The 16,914-nt window shown below is 50.7% G+C and overlaps 1 protein-coding gene across 5 annotated transcripts in view; it reads right to left on the bottom strand.

Annotated features, from left to right (window-relative positions):
* FAM53B (family with sequence similarity 53 member B) overlaps positions 1–12,146 on the bottom strand; it is a 44,764-nt gene extending 32,618 nt beyond the window's left edge. For 3 of the 5 annotated variants that reach the window (XM_032116114.1, XM_032116113.1, XM_032116110.1), the window contains exons 1-2: positions 12,075–12,140; positions 713–901 (exon numbers count right to left, since the gene is read on the bottom strand). The gene's annotated coding sequence lies outside the window, so the exon portion shown is untranslated. Of the gene's footprint in view, positions 1–712; positions 902–12,074 lie in introns of all 5 variants that reach the window. The other 2 variants (XM_032116111.1, XM_032116112.1) reach the window with 2 other exon arrangements.
* Between the last annotated feature and the right edge of the window lie 4,768 nt (positions 12,147–16,914).

Below are 16,914 nucleotides of genomic sequence, written 5' to 3'. Positions count from 1 at the left end.
CCTGACATTTCCAGGACTAACAAGACAAAGACACGCTTTTACCACTAATTAATAAGTAAGGACTTGCCTGCACGTAACACAGCAAAGGGGAAGCAGTGTCTGAGGTGAGCATGGCTCCCTAGGGCTGCACAGCTTCAAGAACCACATCACTGCAATGCTTCTGACCAACAGCTTCACACAGGAACACAGCTTCTCCCCAACACACCCAGAACTCACCTGTCCTGCCAGTGCAGGACAGCCTGGATGGAGATGACATCTACAGCCACGCTAATAAATCCGCAGCCAGAAGGAGCTTGAGGTCTCCCAGGACAGCACCCATCCCATGGGGGCACGTTAGGAACCAAAAATGCCACAGATGGCCAGGTGCAACCTGGCTTATGGAGCCTGAGATTAACCCTCCTGCCAGGAACAACAGACATACCAGGGTCCTGCCCACAACCATAAATGAATTACTGAGCAAATAAAACTCTGTTATTTCAATCTGATCCCTTGCTCCACATGCCTGGGTACTGCCTCAGCCTGACACCAAAGTCACACAAGGCAGAGGGTCCCCAGCACTCCAAGCCCCAAACCACACCTCCAAACATCCCTAGTCTCTGGGGACAGCCTGAAGTCCAAGCTCATACCCAGATCTACATGCTTGGCTTGAACCTCAACTGCAGGCAAGCCCTCACAAAAAAAGGAATAAGAGGAATTAAGGAAAATTACACACCATCTACTTGAGTAAAAGGTTTATTGCCCCCGTGCTCTTAGGGAGTAGGAGTGGCAGGGGAATGAGTCCCGTACACACCAGCAGCGGAAGGACTGAAAGGACAGGGCAGGGGCAGAGGTGCTTTGTCTCAACATCTTTAGCTCGAAGGAAATGGTGCTGGCAGTGACTTTGCCTTTTCCTCCCTGGCAACTGAAAAGGAAAAGAAGAAAGCAAAATTAGTCATTGCAAAACAGCGACCAGCAAGAGAGAGGTGCAAGCGAGGAGCCGTGGGAAGTGACAGGACAAGGGGGAATGGCTTCAAACCGAAAGAGAGTAGGTTTGGATTAGATATTAGGAAAAAAGTCTTCCCTGTGAGGGTGGTGAGGCCCCGGCACAGGTTACCCAGAAAAGTGGCTGCCCCATCCCTGGAAGTGTGGGTCATGCAGACAGAGCCTGCAGCCTGATCCCAGTCCCAATGACCACAGAAATGACACATTTTCTTTGAGCAAACCTGTAATCATTGCCTTTTCCACTCATTAGGGGACTGCTTCTACCTTTGAGTAGTATTTCCAGGGAAGAGTAGAAATACTGGACCAAGAGGTGTCTGTGGAGAAGAGCAGCTGAAGCAACAGCAGCAGCAGTCCAGCCTGCTGGCCCAACAAACCATCTCACCTTTCTGTGGGTTTCCCCCGCCACCCCAGTTGTGAGATTTATTACAAGAATTTGCAGTGGTCTGTGAGACACTGTGAGTGTTGGCCACGCTCCCAAAAGCTGAGGAATTGCTGAACTGAGAATTGCTTTGGCTGCTTAATCTCAACAACCAGGGATGCTGAACAAGGCAGCAGGATCTGGGTTTACTTTTAATTACTGCTCAGAGCATGCTGCTCTAGTAAACAGACACAAAAAACCAATTCTTGTTTCTTCCTTATGTTCTTTTCCCATATACAGCCTGAGATGTCTGAGCTGGAGACGGTAAATGGCCCCACCACTCTGCTTTTACTGACTCACTTCTCAAGCATAAACAGCTTCAAATAGCACATGAACCCCTCGGAATACCTGTCTCCATGAAACAACACCCATCTGCTTACAGACACAAAATAATGCTCTCAGGTTTAGAACCACTGAATGGTTTGGGATGGAAGGGATCTTAAAACTCATATCTCATCTCATCTCATCTCATTCCATGTGTCCAGGTTGCTCCAAGCCCCATCCAACCTGGTCTTGGACACTTCCAGGGATGGGTCAGCCACAGCTTCTCTGGGCAACCTGTGCCAAGGCCTCACCACCTTCAGTTAGTGGGGGTTCTCATCCAGCCCAGGCTTCCTTGCTGTCTCCAGAGCTCTCAAGGTCTCTGTGAGAAGCAAATCCTGAAGATGCAAAGTGAACTCAGCGCTGCAGCATCGACTGTAAAGCTGCTGCTCATCAGTGCCCACCAAAAATCCACCCAGAGGAAGCAGGAACAAGATCTGGGACATCTCCCTGTGTAACTGGGGAACACTTGCCAAGAGCCACAACACCATCATCGCTGTCAGAGCAGATTTGGATGCTGCTTCTAAGCCAGATTTCTCCTTTCTCCAAGGCTGAGCTGGAGAACAGGTAGAGTCTGACAGCCCTTATGGACATGCCTGGATTTAAAACAGAAAAATACTGGATGTATGGATCAATTGCCAGACTCCACATTATCTGCTACCACCTCCCCTTTATGGATAAATACCGTAAGGTTACAGAATCCTCATGTGAAGCCCAGCAAAATGATCACTTAGAACCTTCCAAAAATTGAAATTATCTCCCTGAACTGAGCAGGCAGTATTAAAAGAATTTCAGATGCTTTCAGTGGACAGTCTCTGTGCCCACACAGGGTGACACGCGTGCCTGCTGTCACCTGCACACCCTACACTGTTTGCATGAGACCAAAGTACTTTGGCTCTTGGGCAGGCTCTGGGGGTTCATTCCTCAGCTGAGAAATGGCTTTCAAAGAGCTCCTGGGCTCCTGAAAGACGAACCTGGAGCCTTTATTAATCCTCCTAGTGACCAAAAGGCACTTCTCCCTGCTGTTTGTCCATCCGTTGCCATCAACACCGGCAAGAGGAAGGCACAGTGGAGGGAGGGAAGGAGCCCTCCAGGGCCAGGAAACCTTTGCCCACACTGCCACCTCCATCTCTCCGTAAATTTCCGAGCCCTGCATCTTCCATAAATCTCTTTAACGAACGAGCAGCCAAACGTCTGTGAGTTGTCTGAATTAGCGTGAATTTGGCAGACTGAACAGCAAACTCGCGTCGCCCCGCAGCCTTCACATTTCTTGTTTTCCTCGGGTTCATTAAATACACAACAATCTGTTACCAGAAGACTGTTCCTACGTGCAGGGGCTGCCAAGGAGCTGGGTTTGATAGCTCTGGTGGAGATGGGGGAATGTGTGGGGAGCAGAGGGGGGCTCTTCCTGGTGCAGCAGGGCAAGGAGAGGACGGGCTGCACCTACCCTGCCTCTCCCAGTGGCCACTCACCACATGGCAAAGGCTGTCTCTGATGTCAGAGCCATCCTGGTGCAGCTAAAGCTGGAGGTGATTTTGGGAAGCTTCAAGGGGAACAGAGCAGAGTGTGGGACAAGCAGGGGGAGATGCCTACAAAAGCCAAGGATGTCCTTCCCGCAGCATCATCCCAACTGGGATAACTGTGCCTAATCCGGATGGAGAAATCCAGGGTTATTCGCACCCGTGAGCAGAGCCCTGGGCAGGGGACATCCCTGATCCTGGGGAAAATGGGGGAGTTCCCACTGCTGCTGGGCAGCACGAGGCCCAGGCATGCAGTGAAGGCACTGCCAACAGCCAGCCCAGGCAGCCCGGGCTGATGCTGTGATGGGGAACAGCACTGGAGGCTTCGCCTTCCCTCAAAGGAAGTCTTTCGCTACGAGGGAAGAGTCAAAGCAAACACCCACTCACCGTGTTTACCCATCTAAATCAAAGCCAAAGCAGCACTGAAACGTGCCTGACAGCATTTCCACGGAGCCATTCATTGAGAGTTTGCACTTGGCTTTTAGCTGGTGTTTTTAATATCGCAGGGAGACGCTTGTGAGGCTGGTATAATACAGAATCTGTTGCTGTAACACACTCCCGGCTCCTGCGAGGTGTCAGCAGCACGTAGAGCCCAAACCTTCTGCAGGTTTGGCTCCATCAGGGGAACCCTGAGGGCCAGCAGTGAGATGCTTCCCATGGGGAACAGCTCCAGCAAGTCCGAGGTACCACTGCCCCAGAGCAAGGTACCCCACCAGGGGATTGCCCAGCCTGAGAAGTAATGCCCACAGAGGACAATTTTCCCAGATTTGGGATGTTTTGTCCCTGGAGATGGCCCTGATTCCCATGGAGTAAGGCAGGATGAGCTCCACGGTAGCTTAGCAGCCATAAAAGCCCAGATTTTGCAGCCTGTCTCAGAGGTGAGGAAAACTTTAAAAAAGTAAGTGGAAATGCAAACAGGCCCTGGTTTTATTTGAGCTAGCAGGAACACAGTCCTGCCCTGCGTTCCTCGAGCTCATTTATGACAGTGTGAACATGCAGTAATAAAGAGGAAAATGAAAATAAAAATCTGCATTTTCCACCCCACAGGTCTCCATACATCCCTCCTTCTCTCATGCCACAGGTGAAAATCAGGAGAGAAACAGCTTTCCCTGTGCCACAGAAAGGGGAAGCCCAAAGGACAGAGGGGTTGGCCCCGGCACCAGCGTGGTGTGAACCACAAAGCCCACTCCTGAAATGGCATCCCAAGGAGAACTGACCTAAATGCTGCAGCCCATACCAGCTCCAAAGCTGCCAGGAAGGGAATCACGCCAGGTATTTTGTCAGTGCACAAACATGAATGATTGCCCAGGACAAATAGGGCAGCAAAAACGTCCACCTTCATCACATGGAAAAAACATGTATCAACTTGCAACCCTAATGAGCGAAGGAATTAATGAAGCCTGGAGTTTGTAAACCATTATGGAGTCCCTAAAATAATGCCAACACCTCAAATGAATGAGACTCTCAGTTAAACATCAGGTTCTGTTGGAAAACAAGATACAGGGGCTTTTGTAGATGTTAAGGACAGCAAGAAGTCCCACTGACAGCAACAGAAAGAATGGTGGAAACATTAGTCGGGATGCAGAAAATGAAGAAATAGACAATATAAACATTTCTGTCCTAAGCAGAAAGTAAAACAACAGTCACATTTGTCAGGAGTAACCTGGGGTGATGATATTAAACAGCAGGCACTAAATATAGATCCTTCTTAAACAACAGCTCCAAATAAATTTACACCTTCAATTTTATAAGATCATGCCAAAAAGTCTTCTGAGCCATCACCACCAGTGGTCCCCGAGGACGGGCACAAGCCAGCCTGGTAAATGGGTGGGTGAGACCTCAAGCCCAACAAGGCTCTGGTTTCAGTGCAAGGTCAGGGAGTCAGGAATCACAATTACAGCACCAAAGAAAGAGCTCTCCCCTCACCTGAAGTCTTTGTGCAGGTGAAAGGGAGGGCTGGTGTAACACACGTCATTGAAGTGCACAGAAGTGGATGACAGCTACTGATAACACTTGACTGGCACATCTCAAACAGACCTGCAAGTGACTGGTGGCACTGGCTGCAACAGAAACTACACTGTCACCCTATGCCATGCAGTATTTCTGGCAGTAATCGGGAAGGAAACAGGAAAACCAGTGCTGTGTAAGTGACTCGAGACCAGCAAAGCGCTGAATACACAGAACAACTCGGTAATACAGAGCCGAGAGAAGCGACCAGCACAGCTGGTTACAGAGATGTTAAAATACACCTTAAAAAGCTAAATTGCTTAAAAGCCACTCACCTCAAAGGCAGGGGCATGTTCCCTGGCTCCTGCATGGTGCAGTAGATTACCCAGGCATGCAGGGGTATGTCCACAGGCTGCATAAATTTGGGGTCTCCAGGAAAAGAAGGGATGGTACAGCCTCTGTGCTCTGCACTCCACGACCTCAGCAGGCACCTGGAGCCTCCTCCCACCTCTGACCAAGGTCTGGAGGGGACTCCAGGAGTAACTGGGAGGCTTGAAGACACAGGTACAGTGCAAGATCGGGGGAATGTGGAGTGGTGATTGCTGAGGATGACCTGACTGCCTCAGAGGGGGCAGGAGAATTGGAGCAGGTCCCTCAGAGGGAGCAGACTGGCAGTGGAACACCTCCCAGCGTGGCGGGAGGCTGGAGCCATGCAGATCCAGAGCAAGGGCAAAGTGCAACGTTTTCCTGAACAACACAGACAATAATCATTGCAATAAACTACAGCACCATAAATGACTGCAGGGGGCTCTCAGCCAGTGCTCCAGCTTTACCTCTGCACTGGGGGCCTTTCTAAAAGACACTGAATCATAGAATTGTTAGGTTGGAAAAGACCTTTAAGATCATCGAGTCTGTCCTCCAGCAAGAATTCAGAAAATCACTAAAAATGGTGATACAGGGCTCTCCTGGCTTGCTGCCCTACACCCTGAATGAGCTGCTGCACCCTGTGCCCAGCAGCCCCCATGTCCCAGGGTGGGATGTGCAGGGATCAGGAGGGTGGACTGACAGAGCAGCTCCTCATAGGCTGGCCTGGCTCTTGTCCAGCTCCTCCTGAAGCTGCCACCTTTATGGTATTTCGTGGGGTTCACAGGACAGGCACAGGGAGGGCATCGGCAGCACAATCCATCACACTGCAGAGCTGGAACTTTTTCTTTAAATTAAGTTTCAAATACGTACATCTGAAACCTCCTTGGGAAAATCTACCAACAGCACAAACCACGCACAACCGAAAATGCGGGTGAGAGTTTCTAAATGAAACATTTACGTTTTGGCAAGGTACATCTTCATTAACCACAGTGCTTTCACTCTGAGAAGTACCATCCATTGCACTGCATTTATTTCATTTATAACACAACTGATGGTCCAATAATCACTAAATGGCCTGGATTGGAAGGGAACTTAAAGAGCATCTTGTCCCACTCCCTGCCATGGGCAGGGACACCTTCCGCTATCCCAGGTTGCTCCAAGCCGCGTCCAACCTGGCCTTGGACACTTCCAGGGATGGGGCAGCCACAGCTGCTCTGGGCAAACTGTTTTTCTGAGTTAACAGAGAGGCTACAAAACCAAAAGTGGATATTTTTAATGCGTTCTGTATCTTTATAAATATAATGGCTCTTCAGCTTTGGCACACAGTTGTAGCTTTTGGCACCTAGTTCATGGTATTAAAACTTGTCCTTTCAAAAATATTATACAATATTCATTTGTACCAGCTGGGACAAAAAAACCCCAAAGCACGTGGCAACAGGGATAATAATATATACACTTGAAGTAATTGCATAGCATTGACAACTATTTCCCAGCACACCAGAAGGCTGCTCTCAGTAAGGTTAAGGAAAGCACAGAAAAACAAAAATGACAGTTATTGTGACTTTTCCACATCATTTGAAACGAGAAATGGCCAGCTCCTCCTGGCCTAACTGTGCTGCCAGGCTGTCCTAACCAGAGAAGACCAGTTGTCTGCATTAATTCCTTTTACTTATAATTAACATTTCCCAGTGGTGCAGAATAGTAATGATGGCACTTGTACAACTGGGGCAGAGGAGCACGAAGGCTTGTCTGGGGTCACTGCAAGAGTCGTCATGGGGTAAAGGACAAAAATATCTTAAATGCAAGTAAGTAACACACTCTAACTCATCCCCTTGGCTTTAGGAGCAGGATGAGGGGTGAGTCTCTTGACCCCCTGGTCCAGACCAGTTGCTGAGACCAAAGCCAGTCACCAATGCACCTCGGCAGCCACGTCCTGCTGCAGCACCACCTCCCCAAGCCCTGCTTCTCCTCAGCCATCCAAAGGACTCCTGGTCCTTCCTTTCAGGAGCTGGTTTTGAGCAGAGAGAAGGAGAGCAGGTTTTCCAGCTGCTGGATCAAAGCTTGCCAGATCCCATTTTTTACAAACCCTAGGAGACGTAAGGATATGTAAGCACAAAACGGCCGCGAAGTCAAACTCCTCTTTCACCACGGTCCCGTACCTACCGCACAGCCAGCCCTGAGCCCTGGCTGCTGAAAGCAAAAGCTATGGCCAGGAGCCACAAATACAGGGAATGATGTAGCCCAAGGGATGCTTCAAATGGACTACAGAGGAGTGACACCAATGATGCTGCTATATTTAATCCTCTAAAAGCAAAAACCATGACCAAGTCTCCCTTGGGTACACTTTTAGGGGGGAGGTATAGCAACTCAATGCACCAGAACAGATTTTTTGCACTCCTTCAACCAGTTCTTAAAATATTACTCAAATGAAGTGATTACTGAGCCAAACTTGCCTGGTACTTCCCACCCATCCATGCAGGGACCCACAGCCTGCAGTGCTGGGAGCAGCCGCGCTTCACACAGGGTTTGGTGCTGCTCCTCCAGGTCAGTCTAATGCAGTTTACTCCTCCCTGCATTTCAGAGAAACTTCTAACATACCAAATCTTACTTATCTCACATAGCATATGCCACATGCATGAGATGCAGTATCACACATATCCAATGCCATAGGCTACAAAACTCATGGATAAACCACCTGAAGCCAGGAGAAATTCTGGCTGGAAATTAACTGCACTGCCACACTTCTTAGTTTTCAATTCCCATTGATGACCAAAGACTCACACATCCACAGCCTGTACTGAGATGCATCATCCCAGCGAGGTTTCAGAAACAGGCTCTTGCTTGGGAATGTTTGTCTCTCTAAAGGCAGCCAACTCAGAAAAGTTTGGAAAAACAAAACTGCCTGTGGATCTGCTCTCTCCAGTTCCCTGCAGCAGAGCCACGTTCTGCATTGCTGCTCTACAGAAATAGCTGGGTCACAGGCAGCCAGGCTGCAACTGCAGGCGCGGAGCGTGACCTTGGAGAAGCCCTTTTCCACTATTACAACACGGCCACTGCTTGTAGGGAGACTTGTGGGCAGAACCAGAGCTCCAGGGCTCGGGTTTGCCAGTGTCCTGACTGCTTTCAAGGAATGTATGGAAGGTCTCATCCCTAAAGGAAGTGGTGGCACTCATCCCGTGCCATGCTGGGGATCAGGGACAGGGGCCTCCCCCGGGGGGAGCAGCCCATAGACTTCATGACCCGGCAGGCTGGCAGGCACAGAGGAGTAGCATGGTGGAAAATTCCCTCCTCTACGCCCGATTAGTTTATATTTAGCTCTCTGAGGAGCAGACATGCTGGAGGAGCTGTTGTTTTGGTGATATTTTTGCCCAGCCCCGCAGGGACCCCTGCAATGGGAACCGTGGCTCCCACCGCTCGCTCCACCACCACACCGGGCACGTGAGACCCACGGCAGTCACGGCCCTCTGCTGCTCGGCAGACCGGCTTTTCTTTTAGTTCTGTTTCCCCGAGTCAGCAGGCTTGCTTCCTCTTCCTCCTCCTCCCCATTTTGGGAGAGAAAGGAGCAGAAAACGTCAGCCAAGAAGAGCGTTTGCTTGAGGAGCTGCAGAGGAGCAACCTCCCAGCTCCTCTGCTGCCCTAGTCCCCCATGGCCACGGGAATAAAACTTGTCTTTCTGAAGGTATTTTCATTCTAGGAGTGAGTTTTGGCGAGTGCAGATCTGACACAAAGGCTCTGCTTGCCCTCTCCCTCCCCTGGGATGTGAGAAGAAGCCTCGACCCCGCTGGGCTGAGCTCTCCAAACAGCTATGAGCATCTCTGGCACCTTGCCCCGTCCCAGCCTGTTGGTCCAAAGTCTGTCCTGCCATAGATTAATGTTCATTAGGACTATTTCCCAGCAACACCATTTGACAAGCCACGTGACATGGGAGGGGGAAGGGAACAAAACCAAAATCACCCTTCCAGCTTGGGGTGTCCCCTTTTCCATCTGAGATTTTGCAAAGCAAGGGCAAACCACCTCCATCCAGACCAAGAAATGGAAAACGCTATTCAACATTTTAAGAGAGAAAGAAAAAAGGAAGAGGAGTCTCAAACCACGCAGCTGCCATTTGAGAAATCAGAAATCAACCAGCAATAATAAACAGGCAAATGGGATAAAGCTCATTCCCCTCCTCACCCATGAGGACACAGCCCACGGTGTCAGTTCTGCACACAAATACAGGTGTTTTGGCAAAAAGTTGTGTATCTTGTTCTACCTATACTTCTGCTGAAAGTGAAGCAAGCCTTTGCTACCAGAAAAAATGTTATTGCATATAATTAACCAAAGCAGATTTGGGGATTTGTACTGGTATATGTTTGCCTATTTGCTTGTGTGCATATTTATACACATGTATTTATTTATGCAGGTATCCATAGCTGAAAATTAACCTACATTGGTGCTGGCTCTGTCCCACAGCCTGCTTGATCTCCATATACAAAAATCTGGATCTCACTCACACAAATCAATTATCTACTGAACTGATTTGCACAGATTTTCTATGCAAAGTTTTGCATTTCCAGCAAAAGGCCATCTGCTTTCTATAACCAGTGTGGTTCCTGGACACCTTGGCCCTGTGCAGAGCTGGAAGTTGCAGAAGTTTCCCTCCCTCCTCTGGGTTGAAGCTGGAAGTGAGAAAGCCTGGAGCCAGGGATTCAGCTGCAAACCCTCCAGCACGCGTGGCCGTGCTCCACGTGGCCATGCTTGGCAGGGTATCCTTCCCTCTGAAGTGGAGAGAAGGAAGCAATTCCACGGCAGGTTGTTTTGGCTGGGTTTTTCCCCCCCACTTTTGAAAGCGAGAAGGCTGAGTGCTTCTCCCGATAAAGTGCCTCCAGCACAGGCACAGGCACACCTCCTGCCTCCCTGAGCCCGGCTGTGCCAGAGCTGGGTGTGACACACCCACCACCACAAGCATCCTCAGGCTCCAGAGGACTTTCAGAAATGAAGGAATAAATCAGAAGCTCACTTCAAACCCTCTCTGAGCCATGACAGGTAAGGACAGAGCAAACTGCTCTGAAATTCAGGTTTTTTACTATCACTCTAATTAATCTGTTTCATGACCCACCCCAAATATTTTCTCTAGAAACATTATCTACACTGTTTTGGGGTTTCTTTATTTCTTTTTCCAACCCTCAGCCAAGCCCTGGTAAATATTTCTGCCCATGACAGAGGCAGGCCAAGGGAACCTGGGCTTTGTGATAGCAGCAGCATCTCCTGTGCTCGGAGATACCAGACACTGGGCAGAGATGCTCACAGCCCTCTGTGTTTTTACTGGATTATCACAAGACACTGCTACCTCTGCAATTTGCAAGTAGTTTTTAATCTGTCAAAATAGACTTTTATTATTGCTTGAGGATTCAAAAGGAAAATATGCACATCTGGTTTCAATCGCCAACTGAAGTTTCATCTATCAGCCTATTTCATAACAAATTACGCTTACTTTTCACTCCAGAGGATTTCCTAAGGAGGGGACAAGCTGCCAAGGTACACGAGCATCTGTGGAGACCGCACGGCACCGAGAGGCAGCGGCACAACTCAGTCACAGGCACCGCGCTGCTGCAAACTCTCTCTGTGTCAAGTAAATTAAAATTATTGAGGAAAAGCCCCTTACTCGTGAAATCTCTGCGTACAGCTGTACGTGACACCTTCACGTACCTTAGAACCTGGTCAACCTGACGTCACTGAATGGAGAAACAAGACTTGCAGGCTTTCTAGGACAGCCCCACTGCCAGGGCACTTCACACAGCGTGGAGCTGCCGTGTCCCATCGCAGCAGCGTCGGGGGCTGGAGACCCCCGCGGGGACCGGCCTGTTCCCCTCTCTTGCTGCCCTGAGCTACCTCACACGCGCCAGGAGTGAAATCCGAGGCATGGCACGGTGGGAAGTGTGCGCTGGCCCTGGGTGAGCTGGAGAGAGAGCATCTCTGCGGGGATGCTCAGCCACAGCTGCCCTGGGCTGCAGCCCCCCGTGAGACCCCGAACCTGGGGAGTTTTGCACCGAGCCCGACGGCATCCGAGTTTCAGCCCCCTTGAGCACCACTCTCGGCCCGGAGAAAGGAAAGCACGTGTTGATCCTTTCGCAGGAAATAATTCCAGAGGCAAAGGCAGAGGACTCCGAGTGGGTGAGGACCGCTCGCTGCCCGCTCGCCAAACTCCGGAGAGCCGCCCATCCCCGCACGTCGGGCTCAGCATCCCGCACCCCCCGCCGCTCCGGACACACATCCCACCGCTCCACGCTCCCTCCGGCCGCCCAGGAGGCTCCTCCGCGGTGCCCCCCGCTCACCCCGGGGCGGGGTGAGACCCGACGGCACAAAGGCGGACATCCCCAGCCCGCTCCGCGGGGATGCGGTGGCGGCGGGGAGTACCACCCTCCTACCCCATCCCCTCCGTGCCGCCCCGTCCCCGGGCAGGGCGCACCGCCGCCCTTTGTCCGCACCCCCCGGCAGCCCCCGGGGCGGCACGGCCCCGCTGCGCTCCGGGCATCGCTTACCGAGCGCTTCCCGCGGTGGCGGCGGCGCGGCCCGGCCGGGCCGGCTGTGGGCGCCGCTCCGACCGCGCTCCGCTGCCGCCGCCGCCGCCGTGCTGCGGGCGGGGCGGGAGGGAGGGAGGGAGGGAGCGAGGAGGAGGAGGAGGAGGAGGAGAAGGAGGAGGAGGAGGAGGAGGAGGAGGAGGAGGAGGAGGAGGAGGAAATGCGCTTGTCACTTCCTGAGCGGAGCCAGCGCGGGCAGAGCCCGGCCCGCACCTGCGGAGCGCCCGCCCCGGGGACTCGCGCACCGGAGCGCTCGCTGCGAAGGGAGGCGGGGGAGACCCCTGGCTTCCGCCCCGAGCGGGCATCCCCGGGGTCAAACATCGCCAGAAAGAGCGTGTGTAGGGGGAAAAGGTCCAAAAATAATAAAAAAAGGGGCTTCGGGCAGCGATGCGGCGCGGCCCGACGGAGAGCCGCGGGCTGGCGCAGGCAGCGCTTCCGCGGCATCAGCGCCTGCACACGGCCCCGCAGCCCGGGATGCTGCGGGTGCGGCTCGCGTGGGGCTCCGCGGCCCGTTCGGAGGCCGAGAGTGACTCCTGGTGGCACGGCCGGCCCGGGGAGGAGCAGGGGAACTGGACTCCATCAGCAATTCATTGAAAGGTCCACCCGCAAGAAGAACTAGCGCCCAAGTTTTGGCACATCACAGATGGACACCATCCGCCCCTACACCCACCGGTGGGATACGGCAAAAGAAAAAAATCCCAGACTTAAATTTTTCTCTCCATTTTTTATAGAATCATTGAATGGTTTGGGTTGGAAGGGACCTTTAAAGATCATCTAGTTCCAGTCCTCTGCCTTGGCTAGGGCCACCTTCTATTAGACCGGGTTCTTCAACTTCGCCTTGGACACTTCCACAGATGGAGCAGCCACAGCTTCTCTGGGCAACCGGTGCCAGGGCCTCACCATCCTCACAGGGAACAATTTCTTCCCAATTTCCCACCTAACCCTGCCCTCTCAGTTTGAAGCTGTTCCCGCTTGTCCTGTGACTCCAGTCCCTTGTCCCAAGTCCCTCTCCAGTTTCCTTGAAGCCCATTTAGGAGGGGGCCATGGGTGCTCCGCAATACTGAGAGGCACATCTGCGTGGCTTCACGTGGGAATGGCCTTTAGCAGCACTGTGCTCTCACAGTGACATTTTCCATCCACGCAGGCTGCACCACGCACAGCACGCGGGCTCCTTCCAAGAGCGAGCGTAACGAGCGAACAAGGAAACTACATGACAGCTAAAAGGAAGATTTAGGACTCATTACAAAACAGAGCCTAAACATTAATCTTAAACAGATGCGAGCAGACAACACAGATGTCATCAGGAATGAATCTGGGGCTGAATTTCATCCACCCGGCTGGATGGCCGGGCACGGTGCTGGGGATGGCGTGTAGGGACAAGTGAGGGACAAGTAAGGGCATGAATGGTAAGGGAAGCTGTAGCTGTGAAATCAGCAGTGCTCAGCGCGTCCTGCCCTGCTGCTGCACAGCCCAGGACAACAAATTACTGTCGAGAAAGACAGTAGTATCAGTTAGTATTTAACGCAGTGAAGAAGTAAGAGGGAAGCAAGCAGAAGTAGTGGGCAGATATTTAACGAGGGAACATCTCCCACCAACACAGTGAGGGCTGATCTCAATAAAAGTGGCTCCATGCTCAGTACACATAACAATAAGCAGGAGTGGCCAGTCTGAGTGGGCGATGAACAGGGAGAAGGGTTTGATGATGTGAAGGGGCTTTTGCATCATGTTCCTTCATCCCACTCAGTATTTGCTTTTCTTATCACGTGTTGAGACTGGTAGCAATAAAACACTTGCTAACTCCTTTTCCAGAACTTCGGGAATCAAGTCTGAAAATGTTTTTTTATGGTTTCCCAGTGGAATATTTCAGCAATAAAGCTCAGAGTGTAATTGAATCCATTCCCGTGGCAGCCTTGGGCTCCAAGACTCAAGCAGAAAGTTGTTTTCTGTCTGCTTCTGCAGCTCGCTCCAAACCCAGCATTTTCTGCCTCTCATCCTCTGTGCTTTCCCAACAGATGAGCTGGCTGTGGAGAATTCCCAGCACGTGTGAAAGCCTGGTGCTGAAGCACAAACCTGTTTTCCACAGACAGTGTTTTCAGTAATGTTGTTTAAATAACTGGCTGCCCATAGGTCCCTGCTCTGGACAGTGCCTTTTCCCTTTGTCAGAAGGGGGGAAAAACAGAAATAACTTTCAAGCTTTAAAGAACTGGCCAAGACAGTTTAGTCTTCGTGGACAGAAAATTCACTCTGTTCATTTGTGAGATTTGTGTTTTTGTCTCAGATGGCTGTGCCTTTGCTACCCACTGAGTAGGAGCCTTCCTGATGGCGATGGAAACCGTGGATAGGAAAAAATCTAATGATCCCTACAGTCCTTCTGAAGTGATTCTGGGCTCCAAGTCATTAAGACATGTTGATGTAGCAGTGCTAAGCCCTGTGGATAGACAGCATTTCCTTCACTTCCAGTGCACAGGATTTGGCTGCAGTTACAGCCTTCTTTCCATGTAGCCTTTCCAATGCTTCTCTGTCTGCTCCAGTCTGTTGTTATTCGAGTCATATGCTCCAAGGTCACAAATAATTTCAGAAGTATGTCCCTTTCACAATGACCTACAACTCTGCACTGTCCTTCTGAGCACCTGAGCCGTCCCAGTTATTTATGGCTTTATCTTTCTACTTCTCCTGCCAGGCAAGGAACACAGGTAAAGGACTTGCCCAGGGCCACAGAGTCAGAGTGTCCCAGCCACTGGATGATGTCCCAACCACTGGATGATGTCCCAGTCACCCAGCTCTGCTGCGTAGCACGTACTCACAGGGACATCTTGGCTCCACCAAAGGTCTCCAGGAACACAAAATGCAGACCAGCTTCAGAAGTCACCCTACAGTTTCAGAGAAGATCCTCAGATGCACAAAATCTAAATAACAGCAAGAAGAAATATTTTTAGCAAGTATTTCATGCCCAGGGAATGAGGATATCTCTGTAATATGATCAATGTACTCTGGGTCAGAAAGTACCTGAATCACAGATGCCCTAAACAGGTGAAGCATTGCTCTGCAGAGAGTTGAAATGAGGAGTGTAGCTCTGACTACACTCAGAATACACTGGGATTTCCACCAAACTTAAAAATCCCTTTTTTATGTCACAGGCCATTTGCTGCACACATGCAACAGCTTTGTGTTTGCTGCCTCCCTCCCTGCCTTGGCAGAGGGTGTGACACCTGATCTGGGTGCCCCAGACTGGGAGCAATGGAAACATTGACAGATAAAATAAATAGGCCATGAAATACAAATGTGAGCCTTTCTCTCACCTGAATGTGTTTATCACTTTGTCAGACACCTTTGGGTCTGAACTGGCTTAAGATAAGTCTGGAGTTATTTGTCCTTCATCCGCAAAGCCCGATGCAGCTGCAAACATGCCCCAAAGCATCACCCTACATTGGACAAGCAGCAGTGCAGCACCCACGGAGCTGAAGAGCTCTGGGGTAGGCCAGCAGCCAGAGAGGCTAACTACTACTGAAAATTGGGGTAGAAGATCCTTCTGCTAGAATTTCATTTCTCAACCCTATCAACAGTTGAAATTTCTCAATATAAGTACACTCTCCTCACCTCTACCTGACACATGACACTGCCCATGGATACCTGGCTGCTGCAGTGACTGTGCTGAGGTTTGTGTCTGTTCCCTCACTGGGCTCTATTAGCTCCGGTTCTCCAGCACGGGCTCGTGCACTTGTGATTACTCAGAATTTATATGTTACCTGGCAGCAGCTGTTTTCCCTGACAGCACTCAGTTTAATTTCCAGTAACATAGAAATGGGCTCATTTCAAGCGATACTGTTACCTAACAAATGGAAATTAAGCCGCAGATTGGCTTTTCCCTTATTTGTGTTAAACAAAACACGCCAGCGTTCCTTTCCCTCCTTTGTCTGGAGGCTATAACACCTCATCCCCTTTCACTGAAAGCCCTTGGTAGCCATTAATTGCTCCTCAATTTAGCTGCTACCACAAGGGTTAGGTCATGCTCAACCTAGTTGCAGCCAAGGCATGGGATGGAGCCGTGCACCACCCATTCAGCCACGGAGCAGGTAACGCTGTGCAGGGCAGCCTCCCCCTCCTCTTATCCCAGAAAAGGCAGCAAGCAACAGGAATTCAAAGGCAGATCTCCTTACGGCTTTGCAAAGCCCTGGCCCAATTATTTTCTTTGTGCTCTCCACGTATTTTACAGGAGATGATTCGATACGTTAAAATGCTTGGAGGGCCTATAAAATAAAGCAGTTATTGTTGCAGCAAGCCATGTTCTCCACCTCTCAGCATGCCAAGATCAGGAAAGCAAATCCCAGTGCCAAAACACTGAAAATTTTGCTGTATGTTGCTAAATACCACACTTAGAGATTTTGTCTGGTATGAAACAACATAAAATTTGGCAGTTTTATACCAGGCACCCTGGCTCACAGCAGAACAGACACAGCAGAGTATATGTACAGGCAGATTTTCCTCACAATGGCTACAGTGCTGCCAGTGCATTCCTGGAATGTGGAAATACATGGAAGCCACCGTCAGTGATGAAGAGAAGCATGCTGTGCCTAATGTACCAGAAAAGCTATTCAAGAACTCATCCTTACATAAAAATAACTCCAAAGAAGCTGTGTCAGCTCAGCTTTGTAGCTTCACAGGTATTTGTCTGCTGTGCCCTGCACACTGGGCTTCACCCTGCACTCCTGGGTACAAACCCAGCCATTCCAAGCGAGGGATTTCAGTTCATCCCCTCATTTGCCCATTCATTTGACTCTTTGGGCTCACAGATTTCACAGCC

This window comes from Corvus moneduloides, chromosome 8 (assembly GCF_009650955.1).
Source record: "Corvus moneduloides isolate bCorMon1 chromosome 8, bCorMon1.pri, whole genome shotgun sequence".
Lineage (NCBI taxonomy): Eukaryota > Metazoa > Chordata > Aves > Passeriformes > Corvidae > Corvus > Corvus moneduloides.
Note: the sequence above shows the minus strand (reverse complement) of the source record. Positions and strands in the feature narration are given on the sequence as shown.